A 16,370-nucleotide genomic window follows, 5' to 3' on the forward strand; every position below is an offset into this window, starting at 1 on the left:
CCTACTTCCATCCCTGCGGACTGCAGCTGTCACCGCTTGCTTCAAACACTGGAAGCAGTGGAAGGTGCGTGTGCCTGGAGGCAAAAACAGGTGCACACACAACAAACTCTGACGCCATATTTTTGTCTTCAAATCAGCACTTCGCTGAGCTCACTTTTCATCAGAGAGACGAGCATAAATGTATCTTTACTACAGGGAAATATTCAGCAAGAAGACAGTTGCATTTATCCAACCATATGTTGTTGGTCTCCGTGAGCACTGGCAAGCAGGCAGCGAGGAGCTCCCGCTTGTTTCATGCTTCCGTCATGCTGCTCTACCACCACGTGTAAAATGGCTTCTGTTCCTACATGAACACTTTTCATCATCACATAGGAATAAAAAGCCATATTACACAGTGGCATACACACAGAGAATACAAGGAGGGGGGTCCTCGCATTTTTCCCCGTATTACCTGAGGGGAAAAAGCAAGAAGAAAAGAGGATAGTCAGAAAAATCAAGTCTTTCTTTGGTTGAAGCTCAGGATTTGGTTCTTGAGGAAAAAAATAAATAAAAGATTAAAAAACAGTATTCAATAATAACAGTTGGCTGACTGAAGTGGATGTCTGCATTACAAGATGACATTTAACAGCAATCATCAGCACACTGTAAAGGACGGTTTAAACTATTAGTCTGTGTTCAATTCGATTCAATTCAATTTTATTTATATAGCGCCAAATCACAACAAAAGTCGCCTCAAGGCGCTTCTGTGTTGAGGATATAAGCAGATTTCCACATATGTGGCTCCTTTTTCTTCAAAATCAAAGATCTCACTTGTGGTACGAACACACTGGTGTTTTCTGTAAACACTGTAAGCAGCCATCGGCCCATGTGTTGATTCAGAGGGAGTGTGGAGGAAACAGAGCCACCGTGTTGTTGAAATAACTTCTCCAATTATATTTGTGTGAATGCTGGTTTGGCAGCAGACGCAAACACCATATTTTTGGACTCACTGATGACAACTGAAAATAAAGCAGGCATAACTGGGAGGGAATTATAGGCCTCGGTCCCTGTCAGCCTCTCTCAAGGAGAAGCAGCGATTCAGACTGCATGAACGTGTGCCGGCACGTGTGCTATATCCTGACCTTTGTTACCGTACCCAAAATAAGCACTTTAAAGATAGAAAATCAAGATTGTTTCCTTGAAGCAGTCGAGGAGATGTCATGAAGGCTGAGTGCTGAAATGAAAACTCTTACAAAAATCAAGCAGTGTTCAGAAGCATCCCAGTTATATCATCCTGCGTATAGACCCTAGAGTCTAATGCTTGTGAGGCTTTTCCAATACTCCTAAACATTTTAGATACACATTGCATAATCAGAAATGGTCTAACGTTAGCAGTGATGTAAAATGAAGGATTTGGCATTTAAATTATTTTTGGACCTAGGTATTAGCAGGTTTTGGTTATGAAGTAATGAAACCCATCATAAATGTCACTGCATCAGTGGAAAGTCATTTTTAATCCTTCAGTCAATAATTAAGACTCTAGTTTGCCTTTTCAGTGTCAAAAAGTGAAGACTGTCTCCCCTGATGTTTATCCTCAGCTGTCTATCTATGTATTTAAAACCCAATCGTCAATCTTTCGCTCAGCATTTGTTAAATACTTCCAGATAACCCACAGAATAACTTGCTGTTTAATATTTAATCATGTATAGCAATGACTCGGTTGGATTACTAAAGCAGCTCACTGAAGCATAAAATATTTTGTGGTTTTTGTAGAGCTGCTTTTTTCTTATTCTAAACAATAATTAAATTCCCACCCATTAGTAGATCCACAGCAAAAAATAAATGAAAAACCTTCGTGGGAGGATGGATGACCATCTGTTGATGCGTGTGTGTGTGTGTGTGTGTGTAGTAAAAGAATGCCACTGACTCATTGGCAGACGTATCAAGATTAATTAAAAAAGAAAAGAGCTGCTGAGGATCACAATGTGCTTTGGTTTAGCCTCAAAGATTAATCATTTAAAATGCTTAAATATTGAAAGACCTTGATTGTCACAGTAAATATAGGGTGCGTGGTTCATGAAGATTTTAACAGTATTCAAAAACAACACAGTTCTCAGTGTAACTGTTATGAAGTGAAATCTAGTTACAGATCTAATTAATGCATGATCTGGACTGGGAGTAAATTTATTGCACTGCAGGAATCCTTGCAACTCAGGGACTCAGGCATGAGTGTGGTGCCTGAAGGCTGCATCACTGATGACTTCAGTGACGTCTAAGCCATCAAATTGTGTCAGTGAAATGCCTGTGTGGTGATTAACATGTCAAACAGAGCAATTATAATAGAAGCAAAATTACAGTTACATGTTGCTTTGTACGTACAAAGTTTGCCATTTAACAATCTCAGGCTCAAATTAAAATTTTTGTTGCTAATGCAGAAGTACTAATGCACAACCAAGTCCTGCAGTGGTACTTCTGAGTAAAAAAAACTCATAAAATATGTATGTGGGGTAATCAGGTTGTTAGTTTTTAACTGTTGCAAATCGGCAACGCCTGCCTCGAGAGGGTTAAGTGTTTACATTTCAGATTTATTATCCTTCTGAGCTCCACTGGTAATTTATACGCTAATTAGTGGTTGATGTTTTGTCCTTGACTGCATCTGGATTTTACCTGAATGTCATGCTGAGCTTGGTCCCCCCCCACACACACACACACAGTCTTGTTGTTGTTGATTAAGACAGAATTAGAGACCTCAGCAGATTGTGTCACAGTTTAGCCCACAAAGTGTCACACATAGTATGAGCCCCACACACCCTACTGCCATGCATCCTTTTATCATCTGATCTATAAGGAAATTCTCCAGAGGCACAGTCATGCAGGAGCATGACAGGAACGCTTTGCACTTTGAAGTAGAGTGACATTATCAGTAAGTACGGTCTTGAAATAGCATCTCCTCTCACTCCATATCTGAGTCTCCCACCCCTGCCTCATCTGATCTCCGACTTTCTTTCCTCCATTTTTTTCTCTGCCGCCACCCTCATTTTCCTGCTCTTCCTTTTCTCTCGCTTTTCTGCTCTCTTCATCATCAATTTCCAATTCAGTGTCTCACCCCCCCTCTCCCCTTCCTCATTTTTGCCTCTGCCTCTCCCCATTTTCTCCTTTCACCCTTTATCTTAGTCATTCACCTGATTTTTCATACATTCCTCTGTTTTTTACATTTCACCCCATCTCTTTGCAGCTTCCACATTTTTTTCCATCTATCCCAGCTGCCTGCACACCTTTCCACCCACTCTTCTTCCTTGTTTTTTCCTTCCTTTCTATCTCCCTCTCATTCTATCCCACTCTCTCGCCTCACCCTTTGCTCCCTCCTCCCTTAGGTTAGTGTTGGCAGCCTTGCGGGGAGGTCATGAGATCAGGGGCAGATAGAGATGGGCTACTGGTCAGCAGTAATGACACACAGGCTGAGGGGCCACTCAGGTCGCCCGTGTTGGGAATTTTCACTTTCAGCCATCATGGAGAGATAAATGGATAGGCGGGAATTCGCTGCATGAAAGGGAGGGAATGACTGAGCATCCCTCCCGGCACACACAGGAGGGAGATCGTGATGAATTTCCATGGGGATTGTATCTGAAATCATTTTTGTTCAGCAGGAAGAAGGTGTACAAATAACTCAATGCAGGCACTTTGCCTTGATGTAAACAAAAAGGGAAGAGAAATCTTTGAAGTCAAATGATCAGTCAGATTTTTCCTGACAGACATCAAAACAATCTCTATCCAATTTCTTTTTTTAAACAGGAGCGAGAAATCTATGCAAGGAATCTCCCACAACACTGGAACCTGAAATAGAAGTCAAATGAACTAGGGCAGCAACAACATCAACATGAATTATGGAGCAAATGAGCAGATAAAAATATATCTCAGTGGGTAAAAGGTAATATAGGAAAATGAAACATTAAAGTGATGCCAGGCACACTTCAGATTTCCTAATTAATGGCCTCTCACCATGAAGTCTTGGCCGCTTACTGCCAACAGAGGCTTTATCAACTCAAACATTTGTCATTGCAGTCAGAGCCAGAGAGGAAACAGGCTGCACACAATAGCTAAAAGTACCTGTTTGATGTTCCAGGTTTACAGAAATAAATGGGGTTGCACTGTAGGGGCTATGCAAACAAAAGCCTGTCGATGTGTGTCTGCAGCCACTGGAAAGCTGCAGCCAACAGCAGGTGTCTCCAGAGCAGCTGGCCTCAGCAAACAAACACACAGCTCATGTTAAAGAAAGTTTAATGCAGACAGACATCATAATGAGTTTAGTTGAATTTTGTATAATTTTCTCATTTCTATTTATACCTCTTTTATACTGATTCATTCTTTAAGCTGTTGACAGACTTGAGAAAAATCCAGCAGATAATTGGTGCTGGGTCAGAGTTAAACAACAAGAAATAAATACCTGCGTCGTGATATATACATTTCAAAATTGGCTTACATTAAGAGCGACTCATTGTTGCATACAAGGCTGGACCTGACGGCCAGTAGGGTTTCCTCACGTACCTCCAAGACATTCTTCACCCTCGTTCCCTTTCTCCCGTGCTAAAACCTTCATCCCTTCCCCCCTCCTCTACCTCCACAGCGTGCTCTCCCAGCTTTGCCCCTGCTGTTTCTGTGGATATCACAGAGAATCTGAAGGATCTATTCTGACATTTGATGTGGCACAAAATTGGATTTCCACTGTGATTCTCTCCCCAAGCGCCTCGTGGAGTGTAATCCACGCTGTGACTAATTGAGTGACATGCCAACAGCCTGAGAGTGTAAATGGATGGTTGCTGGTGATATGTGTCTGTGACCTGTTCTTTTTTTCTTTTTTTTCCAAAGGCCGGTGAGTTAATTAGACAGAAAACAGAAATAACACACACAACCTCTAAATCTAAAGCAGAGGCTCTGGTGCTGAATTCTCCAACACAAAGACACATTTTGTGCTTTGTCAGTGTCATCTTGTGTCGTTGCCTATTGAATGTGACCCTGCATTGTTGTCTGGCTGCCTGTGACATTTATAACTAATATCTGCCACAGAAAAAATCAAATTCCCTTGTATAATAAACAACATACTCTATAAACTGGCTTAATTTGTGTGATGGGTAGCAATGACATTCGCCTTGTGGATCAGAGAAGCTGTAATCTAAAGTGGGAGACAGAGGTGTCAGTGACAGATGTTACAGGATGACTCACCACTGCTATGTCACCTGTATGACCACCAGCATCCCAGAAGGCATTGCTTTAACCTGGCAAATCCCTGATGCAGACAGAGGAAGAGCTCTATAACAATGACGCAACAGACAAAAGAGCATTTCCCCCCCGCCCCGTGTAGATAAGTTATCCTTGCACAAAATCCCTACACTCTAATCTCAAATCTCTGTCATGCCCTCTGCTCTGGGGATCCTGCATCTGATTTGGATTTGAATAATTGAAGCCGCTTTTCTCCTCCGGAGACTGGATACAGCAGTTTCCTCTTCATTAAAAACTTTCCACTAATGCGCGCGGGTGCGTGTGTGTGTGAGTGCACCCCTTACACGAGCACTCTCCTTTCACACCCCCGCTAAAATATACACACCCACACAAATTCACACGGAATTAGACCGGGATGGAGATGTGTACACTGAGTGCACGCACTCGTTCGCTGTGACACGTTGTGAAAACATGATAATTACTTTGAACAAGTGAGTTGCTGGCAGCAATCTAAAGCATAATGGCAGGCAGCACGCAACAAAAGACACTAATGAATGAACTCATAGATGGATGCTAATGTGGCATACGTACCTGAATGAGGATCATCCACCAGACTCTCCCTGCTTTTCTTCTCAGTTCTCACCCCTTTCCTCCCTCTTTGTGGATGTTGTTATGGCTGGTAGTCTTGTACTGGAGAACAGAGTCTTCACCCTTTCGAGTCGGGGACCGGGGCTCAGCTGCAGAGACTGACATCATCCCTTTCAGAGAGGAGGTTTTCCCCTCCCGCTATCTGCACCCTCTGTGTGTGTGTGTGTGTGTGTGTGTGTGTGTGTGTGTGTGTGTGTGTGTGTGTGTGTGTGTGTGTGTGTGTGTATGTGTGTTTCATGGCTCTCCCTATCCCTCTCTTTCTCTCTCTCTCACACACACACACCCTAACTCAGCCGCTCGCTCTGTACAGTAGTATACTCCTCCTATCTCTCCCTCCCCATGCTTCTCTTTTTTATCTTTTCTCATCTATTTTTTACTTCCTAAAATTGCTGCTATTTTTCAAAGCCACCACAGGTGAGTAACACAAAACTGTACAGTAACATGTGCTCAAGTAAGACCATACCAGTAACAGCACCTTGGACTTGTGCTGCATATTGCTCCTCGTAGGTGTGTGAATCTGCCGTCACAGAAGGAACCCATCCACAAGGAGTTTTACATTAGAGATTTTATTAATAGATGTGATTGCCTGCAGGTCTTTCACAGTTAGCTTCACCTCTTCTTCTATCACCCCCTGCATCTGCTTTCCATTCCCGTTATAGACCGAGGGCTGAAGGTGTACATCAAGGCTGAAGCTTAATTGGCAGCCCACTTTCACCTATCCAATTCTTTCACATCAGCAGAAAATGAAAATGGAAAGGAGCTAAGCACAGGAAGCCTTTTTGAGTCTATTGAGATGGATGCCTGCTGTGGTGCCTGTGATGGTGGAGATCGGTGTTGCTGTCCATGGTGCTGATTACTCCTGAAGGAGACATCACTAAGGACAGCAGTGACCCTGCAGACCCACAGAAAATAGCCTTCAACGGAGCAAGGAGGAAAAACCTCTTTCAGCCACTGCAGAAACCTTAATAAATGCACATGCACGGACTCACACACGCAGACACACACAGATAAGGGTGCATGTGTACACAGCAACAAACACACACACACACACACATAGAGACTTAAATCTACCTCCCAGCCTCCTCCTCTGTCTCCCGCGGGCATTTCTCTGCGTCTCAACTCATTTAGGCTTACATTCATCATTGTAAGGTAACTGTGGCAGGTGGGATTAAAATGGATTAGCCCTATTAAAGAAATGTGTGGTGCATATTACACCCCAAGCCACACACACATATTGTCCTCAGAGCCACATGCATTTTACTGCAGGCACAGCGCTGTGCTCAGACATGTAGAAGAGTATACTGAAAATACATGAACGTGTGAGTATACGAACCTGCACAGTCTCGTAAAGGTAAAAAAACCCAAAAAACCAGAGGGATAAAGATAAAAGGGCTGGCAAAGCAACTTGATGAGGACATTCACAGGAAGGAGAGGTATAGCTGCTGTGTATATTGTTGCTTTTCTGCCACTCACACAGTGGACTCCTTTTTGTTGTCTTAACTCTCGTCTCAAGAGGTAGCTTTTAGAATCTCGCCTCCTTGTTTCCATAGTGACACTTTCCCTCCTTTGTGCGAGAGAGTATGTGTGTGTATTTCAGAGACACACAGAGAGGAGAAAGACAGGCGTAGGGAGGGAGAGAGGAGGGGGATGACAGCAAGATAACTTGGTTCACTTACATTTATTCACAACAACAAAAAAGTCCACACAGCCAGTTTTGTACATCAGGGAGAGTTTCCTTTGTTGATGTTTTATCGGCCAACTTTTGACTAGTTGCTTTGCAACGGCTCAACCAAATTATAACTGTTGTTACTTTACGTGTGAGACCAACAATAGCACATGCTGATTCCTCAGAATCTTTCTATGGGGAATTTTAAGGCATTACTTACTGTGCTAAATGCTCCATGTGGAGGGCTGCCAGTTCTTTTAAAAATACACCAAAAAAACTACTAAAATTAAACCAGTCTCTCTCCTATTTTCTTGCTGAAATAGGAGAGAGACTGAAAAAGTGTGTCTTTTATTTTCTACTCATAGTGCCATTTAGTTATATCAAAGGCAGGTTACTGAAAAGCTTCATTGAAATTAGCTTAGAAAGAATAATGACAAACATTCAGAATGACCTTGAAGGATACAACTATTACCTGGATAAAATACTACCTAGTGTAAATCTGTGGCGCGTTGCGTATAATAAATTATTAATTATGGATATTAAATGGCTAAATTTATCACTTTCAAAACAACCTGGGTTGGTGTGGGAGATTGATGGCAGGAAAACAGATGTGTGGATGTGTATGTGTGGATATATAGATATATAAATTTAAATCTCCTCTTGTTGCTCCAGAAATCTGCACAAAAAAAGACTTAGCCAAGGAGCAAATCCCTTCTCCCCATGCCCTCCAGCATCTCAGCCAACTGCGTTCCACATCAGTGAATCTGATTCAGGAGCGAGGACACTGGAGGCTCGGCTGAGACGCAGGGTTGACTACACATAAGGGGATTGTCAAAACTGAGACGTCTGCCATCTTGAGCTGTCATAACTCTTGTGTATAAACAAGGATACATGTGACAAACTTAATGCAATGATGGAAGAGGTAAATGGATCATATAAGCAAGGCTCAACTACTCATCAGCTTCTTAGCCATTTCCCATTCTGAGATTGCAGCACGAGGTTTGAAAGTGTGGCAGCAAACTTTTCGAGAACCGACATTGACACAGTATCTCCACAATTTTAACCACTGTAGCTGCTCTCTAAAGTTTCTGAATGCTCAATGATTACTAACATAGCAGTAGAGCATCATATAAGTGCAATGGCAGGGTGGTATTACATAAACTGAAGCTGTTCCCCATGAGTGGCTGGAGGTAAGTGGTGGTTCTTGACATCCATTCTGGTTTTGTATGAGAGAGAAGGGAAAAACCAAAAGAGCGGAAAAGAAAATGCAGAAGGTGGTGCGATGACAGCGGTGTTGACTGATGCCTGAGTGGCTCTGAACTGATCCCAGCAGCAGGTTGAAGTCGTCATAAGCCCAGTATTGCTCAGCTGCTCCATCAACCCGCAGTTATCTCCATAAAAAGAAGGTCTATCACCCTGACAGTGAGGCTGAGGCGAAGGTGCACCACTCGATCCTTCACCATTTCAAATTACTGTAACCTACCTGCCAGCCACTTTCCACAGTAGGCAGAAGTGGGGCCGCGTTACCTTGTAAGGATTTGTTATCACTGAGATATTGAAGCTGTTCGTCCATGTGATTTTTAATCTGTGTGCGCAAGCAAAAGATTGCGTGTGTGTGTGTGACTCTCAGCAAGTGGCGCATGGCCGCAGATGACTGTGTAGTCTTCTCTTCACTTTTCTATTTTGTCTTGAATCAATCCCCAGAGTGTAACAATACCTATTTCTCTCTGTATAATTGGACTGGATGACAGGCACATCTGAAGTCAGCGGATGAAAGCCTCTCCTGACAATGAGAGAGTGTCTGGCCTGTGACATGACTTGAATGAGAAAGAGATAACACTGCCACACACACACACACACACGCACGCACGCACGCACGCGCGCACACACACATTGTAGCTGATAAGCAAAGCAGGTCAAAAACTTTTACTCATTTGTCACACGAACGTGATCACTGGACAGCTAGTGATCACAAAGAAAAGGCAGATAAGGGATGAAACAATATCATTTGTGTCATGATCTCTAATTTGCCTTAAATTAAATCTCTCCCTGCATAAGCAAAAGATAAGTTGCAGATTGAATTTATTGCAGTGCTCTCCAAATATTTGCTAGCATTCTGCTTGCTCTGCATAACGCTACTTTGACAGACTGTAAGTTTGAATAGCTGCCAGTGAAACAAATTATTATTCACTTCCCCCTGTATTCTGGCTTGCCTATTTATATCTGCGTGTGAGGGTGTGAATGTAATATTCTGCATCCTGATGCATACAAACCCACACGCGTGCACACAAGGATCTCTCACACACGCACACACACGCGCACACACACACACATAGACACACACACATGCTACCAGAGTGTGAACAAAACACCGAATGCATCTCAATAAAGCACTCAAGGAGATATTTGTAAAACCAGATCGTGCCCCTAAAAAGCACAAAATGTCTCTTTCTTAGTCTATTTGCTGTTCACTTTGTCACCACGGAAACCACCATTGCCCAAACATCCCTACGCTGATGGACACTTACATTAAGTGTCTTCCCATCTCTCCCTCTGTTAGGCCCCTTCCTTTCCTCCCCTCTCTCCCCTGCCATCACTTACCACCATGTGGTCAAGCAAGTAAACAGCTCTGAAAAACTTTGTTACCCCCCAAAACCAGTTTTTTGCTCAAGTAATGGATCGTATATTAAATGAAGGGGGGAAAAACTCCATCTCAAAAAGCCAAGGAAAAAAAAACATTTTTTTCTCCCACATAAATTAAAGGCACCAAGGTACAGAGGTACAGATCAATAGCCTTAGAAGTAGGGAACAAGAAATTTATGTATCTCGCACAGGCTGGCTATTATACTCTCTAATGATGCCATCTGTGCCACATCATATACTATTTCAACCATCTATGTATATAGATATATACGGAATAGGCACTGGAGTGTATAATAGCGGCCATAAATCAATATGTCACAGTGTACAAAAGTGATTGGTTTTCTTTGTGTCCTTTAAATCCCCTTCACAAACTGAAAACACAGTCTCATGGACTGAGCATTCCTCTCTGCAACACTAATTCAGCAGTGATTTATTCTCATGAGAATGTTTTCCAGCAAAAGTGCAAACTGCAAACAAAACAAATTCCTAATCATGGGACATTTTAACAACATAAAGAGAGAGGAAATCTTTCTTTTTCAAGCCTAATCTTGGGCATTATCATTTTGCCAATTTGCCAATTTGCGAAGAACCAGTGACACATCTCTCGCGCCGCATGTTGCAGACTGGCGCATTTCCATGGGCACGTGGACAATTTCATTCAACTAAAGCTTATTACGTTAAATTTATGTTGAGCCTGACTGTCACAGAAGAGTTGGTTAAACTCTTTGGAAAGTTTTGGGGCTCCAGTTTGTTTTGAACCACATTCAAGTGAATCATAGCAAAATAATATGTGCTTTTAAAAAAAATTGTGTGTGTGTTAAATGCATTTATCTTAAAAAGTACATATAAATCTATTTAATTGACTTAATTGTGCACCAATCAATAACAATAACATTTGGTCAGAAACCTTGGTAAAAAGGAACTCAACTGTCTTAAGAAATTATAAAATACCTACAATCAACAGTTTACAAAAAATAAGAAGAGCTGCATAGCTCAGATTGCTCTCAACAATCTAAGCTAGTTCCCTCTTCAACGAGGCAACTTGAAGTCCAAAAAATACTTTTGGGGGGCTTATATGCTTACTATATAACATCTAGCAAGATTTCCCAGATTTTGCTTTTTTTGTTTGTTTGTTTGTGTCTATAATCCATATTTTTACCTTTTTTTTTCTTTTTTAGATGATTGTGAAATAGGAGACAAATTCCTGGCTGTGATGAATCTCAAGGAATTAGAGCCTGCTCAGCAGTTCTCTTCACGTTTTATTTGTCTTTCTGCATATTTTTAAATGTAATTTATTTTTGTTTGCTTTTGTAGGCTGCAGTGTTAATGTTCTGATTCAGTCTCACAACATTCACCGCTTTCATTAAGACTCAGCTAGAAGCCGTATTCAGCAATTCGAAAATCCCACAGTATGAGTCAAATGAAAGAGAGACAAAGTTGGTGAACATAACGGAGCATTTACCAGCTAAAAGAAGACGGGTTGTTGGAGACCAGAATAAAACTGCAATGATAATCAATGGTGAACTTTCACTCATTGAATAGATACAAGCATGATTAGAGTGATGCAAGTGTAGCCATATGAATACAGTTTAATTACTTCTCACCACATGTTAATCAATTTTCTGGCCACCTGTTTTGCTGTCAACAAGTTGCCAGAGACAGTTAATACCTCCTTTAAGTCTTCAGGGTGGATGGAACTGAGATATAGGCATTGTGGATTTTGACTTTTGACTTTAAAAGTATTTAGTCTGTGTTTTATACTGCATATATGAGAAGGTTTGTACATTTTCCTTAATGGTGGGAGCAGTGGGAATGATTTAACGATTCTCCCACTGTGTAGTACATCCATTATGATATGCCTCTCTGACACTCTGGTCAGCAGCAGCAGCAGCAGGTGGCATGATGTGGCTGAAGTGTAAGTGGCTTTCACAGTGCAAGATAGCCTGTCAGTCAGAGGCCCTAAGGGAAACAGCTTCACACCATGCAGAATGGCCTTTCCAAACTCTCTGTCGTTCTGTCTTTGTGTGTGTGTGTGTGTGTGTGTGTGTGTGTGTGTGTGTGTGTGTGTGTGTGTGTGTGTGTGTGTGTGTGTGTGTGTGTGTGAGAGAGAGACTGAAGTTGACATAGAAGCATTTTTGTGTGTCTGTGTTAAAGTCAGAGGCAGAGGATGTTAGTGGGTGGGTGTAAATCTCTGTCCAGCAGCATGTTGGGATGGGTGTTTGGGGACTAGTTGGAGAGCTGGCTCACAGGAGCTTAGATTGATGAAGTGATGGTGATGGATGGTAGTAATAAAGGCCTGGATGTCCTGTCTGTTGCCAGTGATGAAGCTGGTATGAATCACCCGTCTGGGGGCTGCTGAACATGACGCTGCTCAATCCCCACGCCCTCCACCCTGCCACCCTTCTCGCCTCTGTCCTTCTATCCCTTTATCTTTCTGCCTTGTGCCTTTGCCGTCATTACATGGAGAATATGCTTTGTGCACTTCTAGCAGCAAGCATTCAACATCGTGCCATTATAGCATCAATTGGTACTGATGCATACTCTAAGATATTATGAGGCTTGTTTATCCATCTTGGAACACAGCATGCCCACAGTTCAAAGCATTGTACGCTGTTCATTAATTTTGTGTCCAAACATCACTTGTTGACTGATTGCGATGCATGCAAGAAAAAAATCCAATCAACTCAGTCAGCCACTCCTCATGAATAGGGTCATTTGAATATAGAGGGGCATCTGAAATTGCAGTGTTTGTGTCAACATAACAAGTTAATGATCTCAGATGATAATTGGTAGTTGGATGCTGAAGCGCTGTGCTGTGGCCCATGAGGTTTAGTGCCAAGGACCTTCTGTGATAAAAGAAGCAGCATGAGGGCTTTCAAAGTGGCACGATGCTGTAGGCAACACAATTCATCACCGCTCCATGAATATTCATCCAGCTCTCCGCTTCCTCCTGAGCTGCTGAAAACACGTCTGTATTAAGTCTCTTCTATGTGCTGCAGTGTGAAGACACCTAAACCTTCTGGCCTCTCATTACCAGACTGTGCTCTTGCAGCCCCGCATTCAGCTGCCTACCAGGGAGGGAAGCCACGCTTCATTAAAATAAAAAAGAAAATTCTCTTACTCGCCGGACTAACAAGGCAGAGGGTTGGACGGTCAGATGATTGTGAATTCACCCTTCTTCGCACACGCTCGCGGGGGTCAGGAGTAGTGATTGCCACCCAGCTTTCTCCTGCACATGGCAAGTGGGTAGATGAAATTGCCAGCTTTGGGCTGTGTGGTTTGCGCGTGGACCCAGTCTGAAGCTTGATGTTAGCAATTTAAGAACATTTGCTGTGTCTTTTTCCAGCCCAACCTTCTCGCTGACGAGAGCCGAGAGAATCGTGGATTGGTTTCTGGGGCATCTTTTCGGCGCTTTATCGGACCTGCAGGCTTCTCGGTGCTGTCCCCAGATTACAGTTTAGGAAGACGGTGCTTGACTGACAGGCCTTGGCCTTGACAGTCCCTGGGGGGAAGGGGAGGGGGATTTGTGATGGCTGAACTGACTTGTACTTCTCTTACAATTTTCTCCAGGCTGGTTTCAGACTGTCAGGCTGAGAGAAAGCTCTCTCTGCATAATTCATTAGATCTCCTCTCTTTTTCACTCTTGGCTGGTATGTGGCAGGCACCGTAGCCCCATTGTTTAGGAAGACAGAGTAATGGAGCTTGTCACAATATGGTAACATAGTTTATTGTTCACAGCAACAGTTTGAAAACAACTTAACTTCCTTTGAAACAAGCTATTTGGCATATCCAATGCAGAATAATTACAAAGGAAAACCGAGCAATCAAATAGGCTATTCAAACAAAAACAGCTTAAGCCGCTCGTTTATTTTTCATTTATAATTGGTTAAGAGCATAAAAAGAATTCATAAATGATAATTACAACTTTAGTGTCACAAACAGTTTTGGCTAATAGACTGTAATACAGAGCAGGATATATCTATACAGGTTGCCTCGACACCAACCATTGTTTTGCAGCCAATTACCCCAGCATTGTCGGCATATGACACATACACAGGCCTGTCCTTTTGAAGCTTGTATACTGTCTCTGGGCATGATCTAGCTGGCATTTATTTCTTGAAAATCTGCAAGGGAAAATATCTCATCTTTGATGCTACATGACATCTCCCTTCACAGAATATGACTAAACAAGCTCGTTTTCCAACACACAATCCTGCGTGTTGAAGCCAGAGGACAACTTCTGTCACTGTAGCAGTAAATAAGGGCTGGTAGGAAGGGACTTTCTATAAAACTATGCAAATGCAGCAGCATGCTGACGTCTAAAACTCCTTGCATGGATGCAGTATGTCAAAATCACAAGGCATACACTGCCAATGACAGAAATGTTTAAACAGGGCCGTGGCTAATTTGGAAATTATGATTACAGCATTTAAGGTGATGGTAAATGAAGCTGAATTTATCTGTACTTGATTAATTTTTAAACACGTGCTCAAAACTTCACCCAGCCAATTAGATTTAAAAACAGCCTTCTGCACTGTTTTCTACATGGAGTTAAAACCAATAGTAAGGGCAAATATGAAAGGAGAGTGTTGGTCTCTGCTACAATAAGGAGGGATCATCTTCCACAATAACTAGATCAGGAAATTCTGTAACTGTCGCAGGTACATTCCATAAATCCCAGAGAAGACCAGCCCGTCTGGCGCCAACAGTTATGCCACGTTTAGTCACTTAAATCACCTTTGTTCCCCATTCTGATGCTGAGTTTGAACTTCAGCAGGTCGTCTTGGCAATGTCCTCACGCCTTTGAGCTGCTGCCATGTGTAGATTAGATATTTGCATTAACGAGCAAGTGAACAGGTGTGCCTAACAAAGCAATGTGCAAACAATAGTGCAATGGAGGATCCTCATCTTGAATAAGGTCAGCAAGTACAAGGAATTCCTGTGAGTCCCAGACCAGGTTTCAGACTTCTCTAAACAGTCTGTTTCGGATCATTTTTCTCTACTTTTGGGTCTTTGTGATGTCACTGAGACAGCCAATCAGAAGATAGCTGGCTTAAAAGGAAAGGAGATAAAATAGACTGCACTAAGGTATAGTAATGAAAATACTCTAGAGTTAAAGAGAAAGACTGTAGAGTACAAAATGACCATAACAGCCACGTTTTCTACATTATTATCCATTAGTCTTTGTATGTATATATTTCAATAACCCTGAGTGTTGCTTTGATTGTAAGAAAGGTCAGAATGTAACAGAAAGATGTTCAGCATCTTGCTTTTGAGAGAAAAACACACGAATTGAACAAAAACATACCACGGGCGAAGCTCCAAAGACATGCAAAAAGTGAAAGCCAAAAATTTGCACATTAATATAAAAGAACAGTTTCTTTCAAGTTTAAAGCCTGGTATTAGTATTCTGATGCTACACTGAAAAACACCCTTGGTTTCTCATTCAAAGTTAAGGATTACCTCTGGAGCGGTTTTCTGTCAGTACTGAACAGCTGTAAATAAGATTTGGATGCTTTTAAAAAATACATTTAAATCTAGTCAGAGTTAGAGGGGTGGAGCATAAAAGTACAAATGAAAAAGAATAAATGAAACGCTAATGTTGACTGAAAGAAACACATCTGATGTAAGGTCACATGTGGACACAGGACAGGACCAGATATTAAAATATTTTTAAAGTCTCTTTGATTAATAGCTCTGCATGTTTTAACATCACTATATCAGAGTTCATCACAACTCTCAGCTTTTCACTGTATAAAAACTTGGATCTGTATGTAACAATATGAATACTATAAACATGTAACGAGCCTTAAGAGATAATAGATGTTGTCCCATTCAGAAAAATAGCAAATGTATTCACCATTCAATGCTAATTCTTAATACTTAGATTTAGCAAATTTAATGAGCTAAAATAGGTTTTAACCAACTGTTTGGACTTTGCAAACATAATTAGTTAAAATTAGATTCCTGTCAAGGTGCCTGCACTGAACCGGTTTCATTCAGATGAAATAACATTAAGAGCTCATTATGTTAAACCTGGAGAATAAGATCAAGCTATTTCAAAGAAAGGATACAAGACAAATGTGATCGTGTGTATATTTAAAGCTGAGCTTTCTTACCAAATCAGGACTCTGGACTGACTCCCAAATAAAACCTCAAGTGTGGAGCTTTTGCTTTGTTAGAACTGTGCATCATGGCCTAATGAAACTGGCATGTT

The 16,370-nt window shown here is 41.8% G+C and overlaps 1 long non-coding RNA gene across 1 annotated transcript; it reads right to left on the bottom strand.

The window, feature by feature from the left end:
- Nucleotides 1-6,394: 6,394 nt before the first annotated feature.
- Nucleotides 6,395-7,330, bottom strand: LOC147324458 (uncharacterized). Its single transcript, XR_015130539.1, has 3 exons — nt 7,178-7,330; nt 6,916-6,997; nt 6,395-6,736 (listed from the first exon to the last, which is right to left on the bottom strand). It is a non-coding gene; the product is annotated as an uncharacterized LOC147324458 (long non-coding RNA).
- Nucleotides 7,331-16,370: the final 9,040 nt, after the last annotated feature.

Source organism: Aulonocara sp. 'chitande type north' Nkhata Bay, linkage group LG7 (assembly GCF_057382095.1).
Source record: "Aulonocara sp. 'chitande type north' Nkhata Bay isolate Kocher_YH1m ecotype deep benthic linkage group LG7, A_spYH_male_GT1.1, whole genome shotgun sequence".
NCBI classification, from domain to species: domain Eukaryota; kingdom Metazoa; phylum Chordata; class Actinopteri; order Cichliformes; family Cichlidae; genus Aulonocara; species Aulonocara sp. 'chitande type north' Nkhata Bay.